This window comes from Rhinolophus sinicus, linkage group LG01 (assembly GCF_036562045.2).
Source record: "Rhinolophus sinicus isolate RSC01 linkage group LG01, ASM3656204v1, whole genome shotgun sequence".
NCBI classification, from domain to species: Eukaryota; Metazoa; Chordata; class Mammalia; order Chiroptera; family Rhinolophidae; genus Rhinolophus; species Rhinolophus sinicus.
The window spans coordinates 182,694,822-182,712,071 of record NC_133751.1 but is presented as its reverse complement, the minus strand read 5'-3'; the positions used below and the strand labels follow the sequence as shown (position 1 = coordinate 182,712,071).

General features: G+C 40.2%; 1 protein-coding gene and 1 pseudogene across 1 annotated transcript in view; both read right to left on the bottom strand.

Annotated features, from left to right (window-relative positions):
• PARD3B (par-3 family cell polarity regulator beta) overlaps nucleotides 1-17,250 on the bottom strand; it is a 946,787-nt gene that overhangs the window by 520,152 nt on the left and 409,385 nt on the right. The window lies entirely within an intron of this gene.
• LOC109445083 (phosphatidylinositol N-acetylglucosaminyltransferase subunit Y) lies at nucleotides 9,878-10,233 on the bottom strand (annotated as a pseudogene).

The window sequence follows — 17,250 nt, the reverse complement described above, 5'->3', positions numbered from 1 at the left end:
ATGTTTGTCAGTGATGGCTTATTTTATTTGGTTGCCCCATGGTCACTGCTAGTTTTGTACAAATATTCAACAAATAGCCAGTGTACTCAGGCACCTTTGGTGCCAGGTAGAGTTCATGCTACTTCCTCTGAAGTTCACCTCAGGAGACTCTCTTGATCCTTGAAAGCAGGATTTTCTCATTCTGTGGGTTCCTCATTCTGCAATCCATTCATGAGTCTTGAAATCAATTTAAGGGGTTGTGATCAGCATTCTGTACCATAAACGGTATAGGAAATATCAAGCTGTGTTCACATGGTAAAGAAACACTTTGTTTTATAGAACAGTTACACACACATATGTGGGCGGGGTTGCAATATAAAATGCATTTTCTTGCTTTGAGTCATGGCCAAAAGTGTTTGGGGAAAACAAAAAAAGAAAAGAAAACAAAAAACCCCTCTAAATCTGCCTCAATAGAGGACGCTAAGTAGCATGTTTGCAGCCCCGACTGACTTGGGAAGTCTCCGAGGGATTCCAAAGTCCTTAAGGAAACACAGCTAGCCAAGGAGTGACTCTGATAATGTGCTTCCAGAGCCCTCATCTTTTTGGAGCTTTATGTCCTATTTAACATTTATTCTGCTCAGGCATTTACTGGAAACTTGTTAAATGCTAGGAACGGTGCTAATTCTTGGGAAACAAAGAGGAATATGACACAGTCCTTGACCCTCAAAGAACTTTGAAGAGACTGACACAATAATGCATAAGACAATGTCACTAAAGATATTCACACAGTCACTGCAAAGTGCTGTAGGAGCAAGAGGGTGAAGTGTAATTGCAACTGTTGGAGAGCGTTTCATGGGAGATTTGACATCTTAGTGGGTCTTCACATATCCATCCATCCATCCATCCACCCACCCACCCACCCACCTACTCTCTTCAAGGCACCGAGGTAGAAGTTTGGGGAAACTCAGGTGAATAAGACAAGGGGGACACCTTAGAAGAGCTCTCAGCCTATAGGAGAAAAAGCCTTACAGGACAAGATAGGAAAAGCAACAAGTGGCAGGGACCAAGCACAGAGGCCCACAGAGCGGGAGGGCTTACCTCTGTCTGTCCGAGGTACAGAGGGCCTCCTGCAGGAGAAGGGGGCTGTGAGTGACGGTGGATGACGGTGGATAGCGGAGGAAGGCTGATACCGGAAGCAAAGCTGGTGTGTAGTTTAGATGCAGCAAAATAATGAAAACCAAGTACACACATATTTGTGAACATCTTAAAAATGAAACGCCAAAAACGTAAGGCAGAAGCTGAGATAGTGGCTAGGACTCTGGCACTGGAGACCAGGATTAAATCAAAGAGGCAGAAACAGACATAATGCATCCGATTTTAGTACTTTGTTGCTTCAGATCCTCATTTCGGACCATTTCCATGAGAATAAAACCAACTCTTTAGCAAGAACTACAAGACTATGTATTCTGGCCTTGTCCTTCTCTCTCCCCAGACTCCCCTACCCCTTTCTCACAACCCCCCAGCCACCTGGCCGCCTTTACGGCCCTGCATCCTCCCAATGAGCCCAGACCGCCCTAGTGCCCTTGCACCAGCTGATCCGTCAGCTCCGAATGCTTGCCCTTCCATCTCCTCTAATTTTCTCAGAGTTAGTCTCTGTTCCTTTAACCTGTTTAATTTTCTTCATTGCAATGTTACTATCAAAAATACTCTGTGCATCTGTTTATATGTACAATTTTTGACTCAGCCAGAATGAAAGCTTCCTGAGGGCAGAGATTTTATTGATCTTTTTCTTGCTGTATGTTCAGACTCTGGCATACTGTGGGCACTGTGTAAGTGTTTTTCAGATTAAGGAAAGAATCAAGAAAATTGGGACAGGTATAGGTTGAGCAATCATGCAGGGACACCATGTATCCCCCAAAATAAGACCTAGTCAGACCATCAGCTCTAATGCATCTTTTGGAGCAAAAATTAATATAGGACCGGATCTTACATTACATATAAGATCCGGTCTTATATTATGTTAAGACCTGGCCTTATAGTGTATAAGACTGGGTCTTATATTAATTAATTTTTGCTCCAAAAGATGCATTAGAGTTGATGGTCCAGCTAGGTCTTATTTTCGGGGAAACACAGTACAGGTGGGACTAAACCAGGGTGCACAAAGTTAAATGACAGATAGGCAATAGGGGTGCTGATTCAACTAATAAGGTCAGATACAAAGTATACATGTGCTGTGGGGTCAGGGTGGGTGGGGGGGGGGTTAGGGACATGGAGTAGCGGCCACCCTTGGGCCTCAGAGCCAGGCTCGTATTAAACCCAAAGAGACCTGGCTTTCTACGTGTCTGCTCAACAGAAACCCAGACCACTGATCCAGCTCCATGGATACAGAAAAACAAGCCATCTCATTGCTGATTCCGAAGTGTACGTACTTAAACCCAGGCAGAGAATTGGGAAACCAGACAACCCGAGAGAACGCTGTGGCACAAATTCTGTTAACAGTCCCCGAGTAGCAATTAAGAAAAACATTTATTTATTCTAATATATTCTTCAAGGGACTAGTAGGAGACAACTCCTCCATGATAATGAAAGTTACCCATGATGTTAGCAGCCAGCTATTTAGCACAACTAAAGGGCACTGTGCATGCGTCGTATGGGCATATCTATAGGAGAAATGCTGACATTTTTGTCAAAAGGACCGCACAGCCACGGCGAGCCCATCTAACAGGTGCTGTGAACCGCCCTGATGATGAGCCGCAGGCATGCAATCACGGGCAGACAGACTCCTGACTAATAGCTGTGAGCAGTTTGCCTTTGCTATCTAAGTGTCACAGGCTGAACACACTCCTGCCCGACCTCAACTCCGCATTAATACCTGAATCACAGCCTGGGGAAGCTCAACATCCCACTGCTGGGAAGAAGATAAACAGCAACAATACAAAGAAAGATGCAGCCCTTTTCTGTGCTGCTGGTTAAACTTCATGCATTTCATCTTTCTCCTGAATCTAAAATGTCTGTCATCTTCTCTTGGTGGAATGAACGATATTTTAACACTCCTGTAGAAAGCCAGTGTCTTGAAGGCTTTTCCCACAGGTCAAATGGCAAACAAAATAAAAAACCCTGGTTCCATTTAGCATCACAGGACACAAATCATTAGGTTGCTGGAGGATATGGTGTGCCTGGATCCACACCTAGAGAAAACCACGTGATCGTGAGCGATAACACCGACCTACAGCACTGAAATACACAATTTCTGTAGTATGAGATATGTGTAATCTGCTCTAGAAACAGATGATATGCTTCATTAACTATCATGGTGTGAATGTATTACATGTCTATAGGGAAATTACCCATACCAAATCGTTTCCTCTCACCTTGGTCCAGCATGACAAGGAATTAAATCACAGAGTCTTATCAGAAAGAGTTGATCCACATAGCAGGATAAATGACCCCTTAACCACCACCTCCATTACCACAGCTAGTAAAGTCCTATCATTGGGGGAAAATTAAATAGAGATGAAGTACATTCTCAGGGAAGCCTGAACCCCTGCAGAAAATGATGGTGATACATACAAGATCATAGCTAACCTCATCAAGAGCTCCTCAAGTGCCAGGCACAATTCTAGGTGTTTTGTGTGCTTGCTAATCTTCACAGCAATTGTAACGCTTGAGGATGACTATTACCCCATTACATAGCTACGGAAGTGGAGACCAAGAGAACATGAAGTGATTTGCTCCTAGCCACACATCTACCTAGCATATAGTCAAAGTCAGATTCAAACTCCAGCATTGTCTTGGAAAACCTGCACCTCTGTCCCCATGCCCAGTGCAGCCTTCCAAGGAGACTCCTGTGCACAAATCAAAGCAGGTGCTGCCAAAGTCCCGGATATGCTAATGTCAATCTATATTTGTTTTCTTAAGGACAGTGCAGTCTTACTAAGCACCTCGATGGTTGAATCCACTAGTGAATCTTTTAAAGTGGGAAAGCTGTAAACCCTATATTATATTTAATTAAAGTTGTGGAAGAAATATCACTGCATAGAATTTTGCCTTTTCTCAAAATTGTCCTGGCTGCAGTCCAGCACAGGGCATCTAGCCGTACAGTTGGAGTACCATAATGAGGGTCCTCGGGAAATGAGAGCAGGATCAGGCTCATTGTAATCCCAGTCCAAAAAATAGTAATAATAAACAACAACAACAAAAAACATTGCTGCTAAAAATAAATACATGAAAATAAAAATAGATGATTTGGGGCAAGGGGTAGGCAGCAAGAAAGATGAAAAACCCAGTGACAGTAGATACCAGAGGCAACTCCTCAGCTTTCCCCTTCTACCACTTCCTTTGCGGGAAGGCCGAAGGTGGGGACCTGTCTAAGCAGCATTGCTGCCATGGACAATTATTATTTTAATCGACATTGTGCTGTGTTAATGAGTGCCAACCATGTGCCAGATGGTGTCAGAAACAAAGCCTTCTCTGCAATCCCGCCCAGTGGGATCACCACCTCTCCTCACTGTGAAAGCTATCACAAATGTGGTAATGAGCTAACTCCGATGCAACCGAACTTCTAATCCCCCCGACACTTTCTGATTGGGCACTGCACCAAGGTTTAGCATAGAAAAGGCACCTGCAGTGCTGTCGGATGATCTCTTCAGGGATAATGGACCAGGGAACTGAGCCTGTAATGATTTCGTATCAGTTTGTTCAAGTTCAGTTGCTATTAATTGGGTTCAAGTTCAGCTCCAGTTCACACAATCTAAATAAATAGCTGTTGAAACCAGCTTAGTGCCTGGCACAGTATGTATCTTTGTAACTAACAAGAAGCAAGCAGAAGAGAAAACTGGAGAGGGATGCCTTGTAGAGATGTTGTCTGGTGTATACAGTCTGACTGGTGGACGTGGGAAGTAAAAAGGGAGAACACAAGAGTGTTCTAGCTTGTTACAATTGAGCATGGTTGGATCACTTCACAAATGACAATATTCTAATGAACTGAGCCTCAAACAGTTTTAAACGTAGTAAAACTTGCACATAATTTTTGAGAACAGCTATGGACAAAGCACTGGCTTAAAGTTAACATGGTCTAGAATCTAAACTTTCTCTGTATTTTTCCATCCACCTTGGCAATTGTAAGGCATCAATTCTACTGTAAACTAAGTAAAATCTGAAAAAAAGAGAAATGTTTTAGACAAATTCATTGTTAAACAGAGAAAAGGAGCAATCTCGTAGAGGAAAAAAATCTATTTAAAAATAGGTCTTTGCATATTTTATGGGGAAAAATCAATCCCAAATCTATTTCGTTCTAGCCCATTAAGATTTACTCTAAGTTGGTTTCACTAGAATGAAATTTAAAACACATTTCTAAAGATCATTTGTAGGAAATTTTTAATGAAGGCATTTTCTCATTCAATGCTGGCTGGCAAATTCTGATCTCTGTTAGAATTCAGTCATAAATATTGTATTTAAACATGGATTGGTTTGAGAAGATACTGGCATGGTTATTTAATAAAGTAATAGAATTATATATTGAAAGCAATATGAGCAGGTAATATTAGACAGGCTATATAATACGTATCCACTTTTTGTAACACACTAATATCACTTAAAATATAACTAATGTAACTGAATATAATCATTAGCTTTAACATTATCTATTTATACTGTTAAATCTAAACAATAAAAAGTAGGTAATTTCTAAAAACAGAACATTATAAATTGAATTTATTTGAAAAAAGTAACTTCTCATGTAATGTATTTTCTGTGTTATTTTATTTTCTCTTACTAAAAGCCAGAGACATTTGATTGGTATGAAGAATTTGACATCCTAACAATGCACCTGAACTATAGTAAAGTGTAGGAAAAACACATTCCATTGCTACAGAATCAAAAGGACCCGAATTGCCCACGTTCCTACCATTTACTCGATGTCTGAGTAAGTCAAGTTCTTTAACTTCTTCGAGTCTCAGCTTCCTCATATTTAAAGTTAGAATTAAAAGAAAAAGCACAGGGTCATTGAAGAGACTGAGCGAGTAAATGTATGTGTCCAGCAAAATGCCTACAACACAACAGTTGCTCAATAAATGTTGCCTCCCACTTGCTGCATAGCAATTTCATGTATTTTGATTCCACTTTGTAGTCAGTCCTTCCAAAGTGACCACTTCCAGAGGCAGTCGAAGAAGCTGCTGAAGAGTTAACCCAAAAATGTGAGGCACAGTAACTTGTGGCCACAATGTTTGCCCAGAATCAGGGAAATCTACAATATATAATTTGCTTACCATTTACAATAAATTTTACTGTTTTATAACAAAGTATAATTATTTTATCCTACATTCCAGCTACTCATGACCTGTTTCCTAACCCTCAGGAGAGTTTTAAAACTGGGATTCAGCCAGTGTGGATGCATTTCTATCGACCTACTGTCAGTCTTTTTCAGGATACCTTTCCAGTTGCAGACCTATCTTCATGGATTCATGAAATCATTCACATTTGCTTTCTTTGTTATATCAGAAATTTGCAGTTTTGAGGCAACCCATAGGTAATTGTAATTTCTCTGCCTTTTTATCACCCATCACCTTTCACTGAACTCTGTCACCCTTTCAGCTGAGGCACTCTGAGGCAAGGTCACTTATGGAGTCCCTTCCTGGTCAAATTTCCAGTTCAGGTAGTCTTGGTCTCTGAAGGGAAAGCCTCTAAGCGGGACCTCGCTTCAAGCTGACGACTCCCATCTGTTTCCTATTAGCCTGCCCGTATTAACCTTTGCCTTGTTTGCTTGACTTTGCCCATCTCTAATTTCGAAGTGAGAGCTCAAGGACAGAAGTGGAGTACAATGTTCCAAAAGACTAACCTTGAGGACAACTCAACAATAGAATCCCTAAATGAAGTGCCTCACCCCCATGGCTCTAGGGTTTTAAAATTTGGAGGGAAATGCCACCTTACGTCAATATTACTTACCTGATTTTGACAACACACCGACATAGGTTTCAAAAATAATTTCATATATAGAACATAAGAAGCATAGATGCATTCCCTACATTCTTCATAAATTATCAGCTCCCTAAAGAAATCTTATAATTGCAATCTTATCTGAAAATTTATACTCTTCTCCTTGTTTGCTATTAATGAATTTATAAGAAGGATATTTTTTTCCTAAGGCCCGTGAGAATCTGTCTGTATTTATAAAGTTCTACAAAGAGTTTAAATGAAAACAGAAGAACAATATTTTAATTCAATGAATGTGCACTAAGCACCTATTATGTTTCTGGTTTTATAGGCAATATCAAGTAGTATAATCCCATTCCTTCCCCTTAAGGAACACACTGGGATTCTTGAAGTCACACATACAATAAAGCGAATGATGCAAGATGATTTTATCACTAAGTATGAAGCGGAGTGGTACAAACGTTCTAAGTGCTGTCAATGCTGCCCATGTTGTAAGAAAAGTTTGCAGGCTGGGTTTCACCCAGTATTAAGAATGAGATTAGAAGAGATAGAGAAAATAGGGGAAGTCATCCCAAGCGAAGGGAAATGCAAAGTCAATGCCTGAGTGGGGGAAATGGCCACAGCATGTAGAGTTGGGAAGGGGGTGGGTAGGAGGACTGAGCAGACCCAACCATTCTGATTAAACTGAAGCAGCAGCGTTATGATGGCAATACTGAGTGTGTGACAATGAGCTACACATTCTGTCTTTCCATGAAGGATTGTAACTTTACCCCCATTGAGGCTGTGGCATGGCCATAATCCAGAAAAATAGGCTCCATGAAAAATAGGCTCCTGCTACCACACTCTATCTCTCGGCCAGTTCTCTAAGCAACTCTGACTTCTACATTCCCACTCCTGATATCCTTTTCTTTCTCTGCTTTCGCTGTTTTTGTCTTTGTCACTCTGACATTTGTCTTTCAAGAGCCATTCTATCTATTTCTAAGCACTTGTCCATTTCTTCTAGGTTATTGAATTTGGTGGTATATAGTCCCTCATCGTATTCTTGGATGGTCCTTGGTATTTCTGTGGCATTCATGGTAACTTCCTCTCTTTGATTTTTGATTTTGGTTATGTGTGTCTTTTCTCTTTTTATCTTGGTGAGTCTAGGCAAGGGTTTGTCAATTTTATTAATCATTTCAAAGAACAAGCTCTTTGTTGCATTAATTTTTTCTATTGTCTTTTTGTTCTCTATTTCATTTAGTTCTGCTCTGATTTTTATTATTTCCTTCCTTCTGCTGACTTTGGGTATCATTTGTTCTTCTTTTTCTAGTTCTTTAAGGTATAACATGAGGTTGTTTATCTGGGATTGTTCTTCTTTCTTGAGATAGGCCTGTAATGATATAAATTTCCCTCTTATTGCTGCTTTCGCTGCAACCCGATAATTTTGGTAGGATGTATTTTCATTCTTATTTGTTTCTACATATCTTTTGATTGCTCCTCTTTGACCCAGTCATTCTTTAAAAGTATGTCGTTTAAAAGATGAAATAGTGTCATTTGTGACAACATGGATGGAGCTTGTGATTATTATGCTAAGCAAAATAAGTCAGACAGAAAAAGTTGAGAACCATATGATTTCATTGATATGTGGGATATAAAACTGAAAGCAACAAAGGAACAAGACAAACAAACAAAGAAACAAAAACTCATACACACAGACAATAGTTTACTGGTTACCAGAGGGTAAGGGGTAGGGGGGGTGGTAGATGAGGGTAAACAAGATCAAATACATGGTGATGGAAGGAGAACTGACTCTGGGTGGTGAACACACAATGTGATATATAAATGATATATTACAGAATTGTACACTTGAAACCTATATAACTTTACTAACCATTGTTACCCCAATAAACATTAAGAAAAATTCTAACTTCAAGGAAATGCAAATCAAAACCATAATGTGGTACCACTTCACTCCCATTGGGATGACTAGCATCAAAAAGGCAGACGATACCAAGTGTTCGTGATGATGCGGAGAAACTAGAACTCTGTATGTACATTGCTAGTGGAAATGCAAAGTGGTATGGCAGCTATGGAAAAGAACATGATAGGACCTTAGATGGTTAACTACAGAGTTAACATGTGACCCAGCAATTCTACTCCTAGGTATAAATCCCAAAGAAATAAAAACATGTGTCCAAACAAAAACTTGTACACAAATGTTTATAGCAGTGCTATTCATAATAGTCAAAGAGTGGAACAATCCAAATGTCCACAAACTGGTGAATGGATAAATACCAAATGGATTATTTGGAATGTTATTAAAAAATAAATGATGAACTGATACTTGCTACAACTATTATGCTCAGTGAAAAAAGTCACCAAGAGTCACTTACTCTATATGTCCATTTATTAATACATGAAATGTCCAGAATAGCCAAATCTATAAAAACAAAGTAGATAAGGGTTGCCTAAGCCGGAGGCTGGGCTGGGGAGTGTGGGGATTAGGACGTGCTGCTGAGGGGTACAGGGTTTTATTTTGATATAGTGAAAATATTCTAAAATTGGCTGTGATGATAGTTGTGCGATTTGGGGGATTACACTAAAAACCACTGAATTGTACACTTTTCTACAAATCCAAGAAATTTCCATTTTATTGTACAGTTTTATATCTCACTAGTTATATCTCAAAAGCATTTCTCTATAACACTCCAACACAGCTCCTTTGGAATTATTTCAGTCATCAGTAACATGTGACATTACCAAAGACTTTGATTTTAAAACAAACATAAGATTTCAAATTATTAACATTTAGATGAATGGGGTAAGAAATAAAGTCACCAGATGATGGCTGGGGTTGTTAATTCCCAACAACACACTTTGTTGACTAGTTTCTTCTGATAACAGCAGTGATAAATTTGAACCTTCAGAAAACAAGGGCAGAAACAAAGTACAATAAGAGAAGCTTCTGCAACCTCAGCCTCCCATAGTCCTAAGCCTCTGACAGAAGCAAGGCAAAGCATACTTCCTGCAAATTAAGTGGGTGTCTAGTATTTCCACGCAGTTGAGCTTTCAGAGATAGATGCTCAAGACATATCATTAATGTATACACCATCGTGGCTCTGGTTGCATTATGTCTGAAGAGTTTAATGTTCATCCCAATCCCAAAGTTCGAAGAACACATAAACTGGTATGGTAATGGGTAAAAGCAGACCAGGCGTGGCCCTGTGGGAAGTTTTCTTTCACAGAGACAGAGTACAACAGTCCTGCTACAGAGACCAATGGAATAAGGACAGTCAATGTAGGAAGAGACAGAAAGATTATTCTTCCCCATTTATCACCTGCCATGTTGACTTTTAAAAAGATAGATGGTTTAAGAATATTTAGCTGGGTCTGTTGTTGTTTTTAATTATGACCTACTGCTGCTCCATATTGTCTTGTTATTTTGATGTGTCATCCTAGCTGCCTGTGGTATCATATTAGGAATCCCATCAATAATTGGATGGGTTATTCCCAACTCTTCATTTCAATTCATTTGTGGATGCTTCATACCTGAATGGCTTCTTGGAGAGGAGGCACTCCAAGAACTCTAGCAGTGCCAGGTCTAGGCCTAGGTCAGTGCTCCAGTCCTCTCACTCTTGTCCGCCAACAGCCATGATCCTGACACCACGCAGGCACCTATGGGCAACTGCGGACAGCGACGTGTGTGTCCTCCACAGCGCTGAGGCCACCTGTGGCATGTACCACTCAGCATGGCTGGCAGCCCACCCCAGCTGCCATCTTTGGCTGTTCTAGCCCAGCCAGGAGACCAGGCCCTTCCTGAATTGTACACTTTAAATGGATGAGTTGTATGTTATGAATTACATCTCAGTAAGCTACTAAATAAAAAAGAACCATCCATTCTGATGATTTTAGGTGAAAATCACTTTTATTATATGATTCCTAAAAGTCCTAGCTTCTCAGAACTGAGGTGAGTGTTGCAGGTGTGGGCTAGTGATGGAAAAAAACTTCTTTAATAGGAGAATTTATTTCCTAAGCAAAATATTGCATGAAACACAATAAGTAAAACAGACAAAAAGCAATATTTTATTAATCTGAAAGTGCATGTTTTAGTTATACAGCTCAGTCAAATTGGTAACCTTTTGACCAACTTTGTAATATTTAATTACTAACTTAGTGTTTCCATGCAGTTCTCCTGATGAGGCAAATTCTAGGCATTTAGTGCATTTTTATAAGTACCCATGTTATTTTTATTATACTTTGCAAAAGCACGTAAAGTCAAATGTTCTGGAATCTTTGCATAACCATTTGCTGCTCCACGAGATCAGTTGAAAACACTTAATGTTTTCCATTGCTTCTAGTTTATAAATGAGAAAATGGGCTCAGCATAGGTGATTTAGTCATAGGGCTAGTAAGTTTCAGAATGCTGGTCCTCTTAACTTCTGTCCTTTCCAGACTTAATAACATTTCATATTCTGGATATTAAATTGAAGCAATTAGGCTACGGATAAGCAAATATATGTACACAGATGTATCACACCTGTTTATTACTACAGAGAGTAAATGCCTTAAAGGATTCCAAGTCACACATTTTTGCACTACCAGTGTTTACCATGGTACTTAGCCACAGCATATGCCCGCTAAACATCGAAAGGATTCATACCCGAAGAATGAACTTTATCTTCCATTATTACAGAAAAAGCAGATTTCCGAACTAGATTTCTGGTCACTTATCTCGAACCACCTAAATATCACCTCTGCTTAAACTATTAATAATTATATTATAAATTACATTTATCTTTGTCCGCTGGTCAGCTCGCCCTTTGACCTCACTGTTTCTATCAATGGTCCTCTTTCTGCTAGTCACCTGGTGACATGGCCAGGATTTACAGAGTACGTACGTAGGATAATTCAGTAGAGTCTAGGACCACTTCATTTAGGCAATTGAGGTAAAGAAGAAATGAGTGAATTAAACAAATCATTGACAGGGTTATGATAGGGTGGAGGGGTTAAGCAAGCACGAGAGTCCCTGGTGAGACCAGTAAGCAAAGCCAGACAAAGACGATGAGGGATTATTCAAGACAGCGATCCGGGCTAGGGCGGATGTTCACCTACGAGGAAAACAATGAGTGCATATGAGGCACTGGTAAGATGATGTTGGAATCTGAGGTCAGGGAATGGTCACTCTGTAAATCATAAAAAACAACTCAGATGAGCCAAAATGTCCTTGACCAAGAAAGTGATGGTAGGATAACCAAGATGTATCTTCAGAAGCAAGGACTAGAATACGACCAAAATTAAAAAAGAGAAAATGTTAGTTTATTCAATAATATTTTTTCCTGGCAGGACATAATATTTATGGTAACACTAACCATGATATTTCATTTGTTAGAGGGTGTGTAACGTTCTGTCTGTGCTACTGAACTGACCCAGCTACTGTAAGCATTTATAACCTTATACTGCATACCTGTAGGGCAGGCACTCTATTACACACTTTCCGTCCCAGTGATGAACACTGCAAAGGTAGATGTGATTACCCTGTTTGACAGACGTGGAACCCAGAGAAGATACGTAATGTGGCAAACATCCCAAAGGTCATATGTGGCAGAGCTGGAGTTAGAACCCAGGTCTGTCTAACTCCCGAGCCTGTGCCCCTTCCACCATACCACTATGATTTCCAGATACAACTTCCCTCTATTGGAAAATGGGGCTTAGGGGTTGGAGAGGAAGAATTCACAGAATATTTACACAGCTCTGAGGAGAACAGGATGCTCTGCTTCTAGACACATAATCATGGGTATTTAGATAGAAAAATCTTCAGGTAGAGAAGGGTCATTAATTCATCAGACTGCCCGTGCTTAGTGGAAATATGCCTTATGAATAATCAATTCCCTTTGTTTTAATTCTTATTGCACTGAGTAGCCTTCTGCCCTATGATTTGGTCTCCTGAGTAGACTTCCCTGAGCAGGCTAACAACCCCAGTTCTTCAGACCGATATTTGCCCTGCAGTGAAGTGATCAAGTGTTGTAAGATTCACAAATCCATCTCTCATGAATTTTGGCTCTTAGAGCCTGCACATCTGTGAAAAAATTAATAAAATTGCACATGTGGACCCTAAAAGCAGAGGTCCATTTATATAGAACTTTACAGTCATCCAAGGACTTTCCCATTTACTCACGCCACAATGAGGTTAATGTCTTCTGAACAGATCCTTTTTCCATTTCCACTGATACCACTCTAGGTTTCATTATTTTTAGAGCAGGGATTTCCAGAGAGTATATTGTTTTGTGATTAGCCAAAAGAAATAAATCCAGGTTTAGATCCTCCTCATTCCTTGACTTTGATTACGTAATATAATGCCCAGTTGTTTTTCCTACTCTGGTTTCTTTTATCACGAACGTTAACAAACAGACATAGACTCAAACCCTGCCTGCCACACTTATGAAATTTGTGGAACTTTGAGCAAGTAGCTTAATTTTTTTATACCTCAGGTTCCACCTCTGTAAATGAAAATAATGATGGCATTTATCTGTAAGAATTGTGAAGATAAGGAATTCGTACCAAGTGCTTAGAATATTGCCTAAAACACGGTGTTTCCTAAATGCATTTAGATGTAAAGTTACTATTCCTTCAACTGCCTTGCATACCTTTATGGCCCTCATTCATTTACACCTTTGAATCTAGCTCCATAGTGTGGCACCCAATGCTTTTACAATGTGATATCAAATAGTTATGCTCCTTGACCTAGGAGGGGAGTTACATCCTGATAAACCTACAGTAAGTTGAAAACATCGTAAGTCAAAAACACATTTAATATACCTAATCTACTGAACATCGTAGCTTAGCCTAGCCTACCTTAAACATGCTCAGAACATAGTATCAAAAAAACAAAACAAAACAAAAACAAACCAAAAACACCCACTGGCAACACAGTACACTGCAGCGTATCAGTTGTTTACCTTCACGATCTCATGCCTGACTGGCAACTGTAGCTTGTGGGCACTGCCCAACATCATGAGAGAGTATCATACCGCATATCGCTAACCTGAGAAAAGATCAAAATTCAAACTACATTTCTACTGAATGCATATCATTTTCCCACCATAGTAAAGTGGAAAAATCGTAACTGAAACCACACTCAACTGGGGACGTCTGGACTTTCAAGTCTATTTCATAATATAAGTGACGTTGATGCTGACTCTCCCTCAATTATCACAACTTTTTCACCCCCTTTGAGCTTTTGTTCAGACTATAATGTACAGGAGACCATCTGGATTATTTATTTCTATTCCTAACTATTTTCTTATCCCCATCTTAAGTCCCACCACTCCATGAGTTATTCCTCTACCTCTCTAATCCCCAGTAAATTCTTGCTTTTCTGGACTGTTATGATGCTTATGGGAACCATTTGGAAGTTACTCATATATATGTTTTAACTTTCATACATTCATCTCATTTCCTCACCTGAACTGTTTTAAGTTTTCAAGAGTAGAGTGTTTGGCCATGTAAGAAGGTAAGTTAAGAAGAGAGACAGTCAGGAGTTCAGCTACACAAAAACACATTCTACACACGTAAAAGAACCATGATCCAAACTCAGAGAAGCCAGAGACAATAAACCCAGAAGACAAGTAGGCACCATGGGACGAGATCAATACCCTGCAAACCACAGCCCATAGAAGTGATAGCAGCCAGAGGTGGTTCCTGGACTCCTTGTTCCCATGGGAATTAGAGCAACACTGCTTTCATTTCCTTTATATGTTAGACTTATACATAAAATTTCCTTGGAAAAGAATAATTCCATAGGTTAAATAGTGTCTGAAAATCAGGACACTAAATTAACCATTCGTGTCTCCAATAGTTGCTGAGTGCCTGCTCTGGGCAAGATTCTCATCTGGAGAATGAGATTTGGATACGTGTACAACACATGTGGAGGCCAGTGTGGCTGTAGAATGAAGAACAAGAGGGAAAAGGGCATCAAATGAGCCCACAGAGGTAGGCAGGGGTCAATACAGGTAGGTCTCGTAGGTCGGCAGGGTTTGAATTTCCTTCTCTATCAGAATAGGCCAAAACAGTTCTCAGCCATTACAGTTCTCAGTACCATAACCTGACTTATAAAATAGTTTAACTTCTACATTTATATTTACATTTCATATTTTAAGTTATAATTTAAGCTGTTTTGTGGAAAATGGAGATTATTATAGTTGTGCTAGGGAGAGATGGTGGTGGCTTGGTTTAGGCAAAGACACGGTTTTGAGACATATTTTAGAGATAAATCCAATTTTTCATTTCCAGATAAATTAACTTAAATGTCATTGTGGGAAGTGGAGGGCTCAGAGTATAAAAATGCGTTGGGCAAACAGGCAAGACTATGGGTTTCAGAAGTCAGCAAGCAGGGTTAGCTTATATGGCTCGCAATCAGGAGAATAAACCCATCCTCTCATTCATGTACCGCTTGCTTACTGAGTGCTATTCTGGGCGCACAAGTCAAACAGGGCCAATTGTTCCAGACTAGGTAAGAAACCCACCACGTAATAAGAGGTTGCCAATAGCCGGAATGAGAAACTCTGGATGCAGAGGACAAAGCAGACAACAAAAGCATCCTTTCCGGCACCTCCAATCTGTTCATTCATTCATTCATTCATTCATTCCATGCCTTCACTTCCTCAATATTTTTCAACTCAGTATTCAACATTATTGAGTTCTGAAAGTCGAGGCTGGGTCATACTAAAATGCGTAAGACACAGTCCATCTCTGTCAGGAACTCGGTTTGCATCTTGCTGAGGAGAAAGACACGGAAACATGTCAGTATCATGTGAGGTGCTAAAATGTACACAAGTAACTGTCCATGGGACATAGAGAACGCGACCTCTGCAGCCTACAGTAAATACATAAAGGCCCCGAGACAGAACATTCCTTCTGCCTAAAACGTACTCAGCTTAAATTCTAGCTCTTTACAAAGGTATTCTCTGACTCTCTAATTAAAGTGCATTCCCTGAATACTCTGGCCTTTGTAGCGCTTCTTAGCGTTTGTAGTTACATACTTGTTAAATGTCTGCCTCTGTCACTAGACAATAAGCAGTATGAGAGCAGGGCCTGTGTCTGCCCTGGTTTCTGCTGTATCCTCCACAGCTAGCATGGCGCTTGGCACAGAGGAGATGCTCAGTAAATACCGGCTGAATAAGTGATGTTTTTAATTCCAAGATAAGCGTGGGCACATTTGGTTAAAATATGCTAAGTATCCTTATAGGAAAAACTATTTATCCACCCTACGAGTAAATGTTGATGAATAACATTACTTAGGCACCTTCTCTTCAGTCTGCAAACTGGGGCATCCCAGTTGTGAATTAGATATCACTCACTTCATTGCAACTATCCCTTCATGCTCTGTACCTGAGAACTATAGATAAGAAGGTAGCTCTACCCTGCAGACTTCAATAAGTGTATGTGTGACAGTCAGACATTAGAATCACAAATGCAGAATGACAGAAATCTACTTGCACCTGCAGAGAGGTTAAAACAGCTGTGGTGGAAGTCCAGCTGTCAGGAAATTTCTGGCTTTTACAGACTTACTTGAAAAGGACATAAGGAGTCTGTTGATATTAGTGACAGCATGCAAATGAAGCTAGTTTTATGTAGTGTACAGCTCAACTTGTACTTTAATTTAAAGTAGCAGCATGCAAATATGAAGATAGGATGCCCTGCCTGAGAATTCTCCAAATTTCAGGAGTGAAGTTGGTTAGCAGGACAATTTAGACAGCTACGTCTGCAGCTGGGCTGTTGACAAAGTGAATCTAGAGACACAGAGACAAGGATGGAAAGATAAAAAGACAGATGAGATGCCCTCTGTCTACAGATTTCGCAGTAGGGTGACACCTTGGTTCCCAAACTAAATTGTTCCACTGCTTACTTCCACCGACTGTAGAACCATGGACAGTACAGGTCATATCTCTTTACACACCCCAGTGAGAACTCTGCCCCTTGGTCCTGTGTGGCACCTCGGCAGTTGCTCATTTAAGATGGTTTCCAACCTCTGATGCTGACCATGGACCTGCGGATGCTGGTGCACAGCACTGTCAATCACCTCTGAAGAAGCAGTTGGGAACATTTTTCTTTTGCCCCATCAATTTCTATGCATTCCTGGGTCTTACAACAAGATTCGATTTCTGGATAGTCTCAACCTACCCTGTCCCCACCTCCAGTATTAGGCAACTGATCTCAGGTCCTTTCCCAAGGTAAGTCCTACACTATCAGTGGAATTGCCCACCCTCCAGGGGACATTTGACAATGACTAGAGATGTTTCTGATATCACTGATGTGGTGGTAGGCAAGGGGGGTGCCACTGGGATTAGTGGGCAGAGGCCAAGG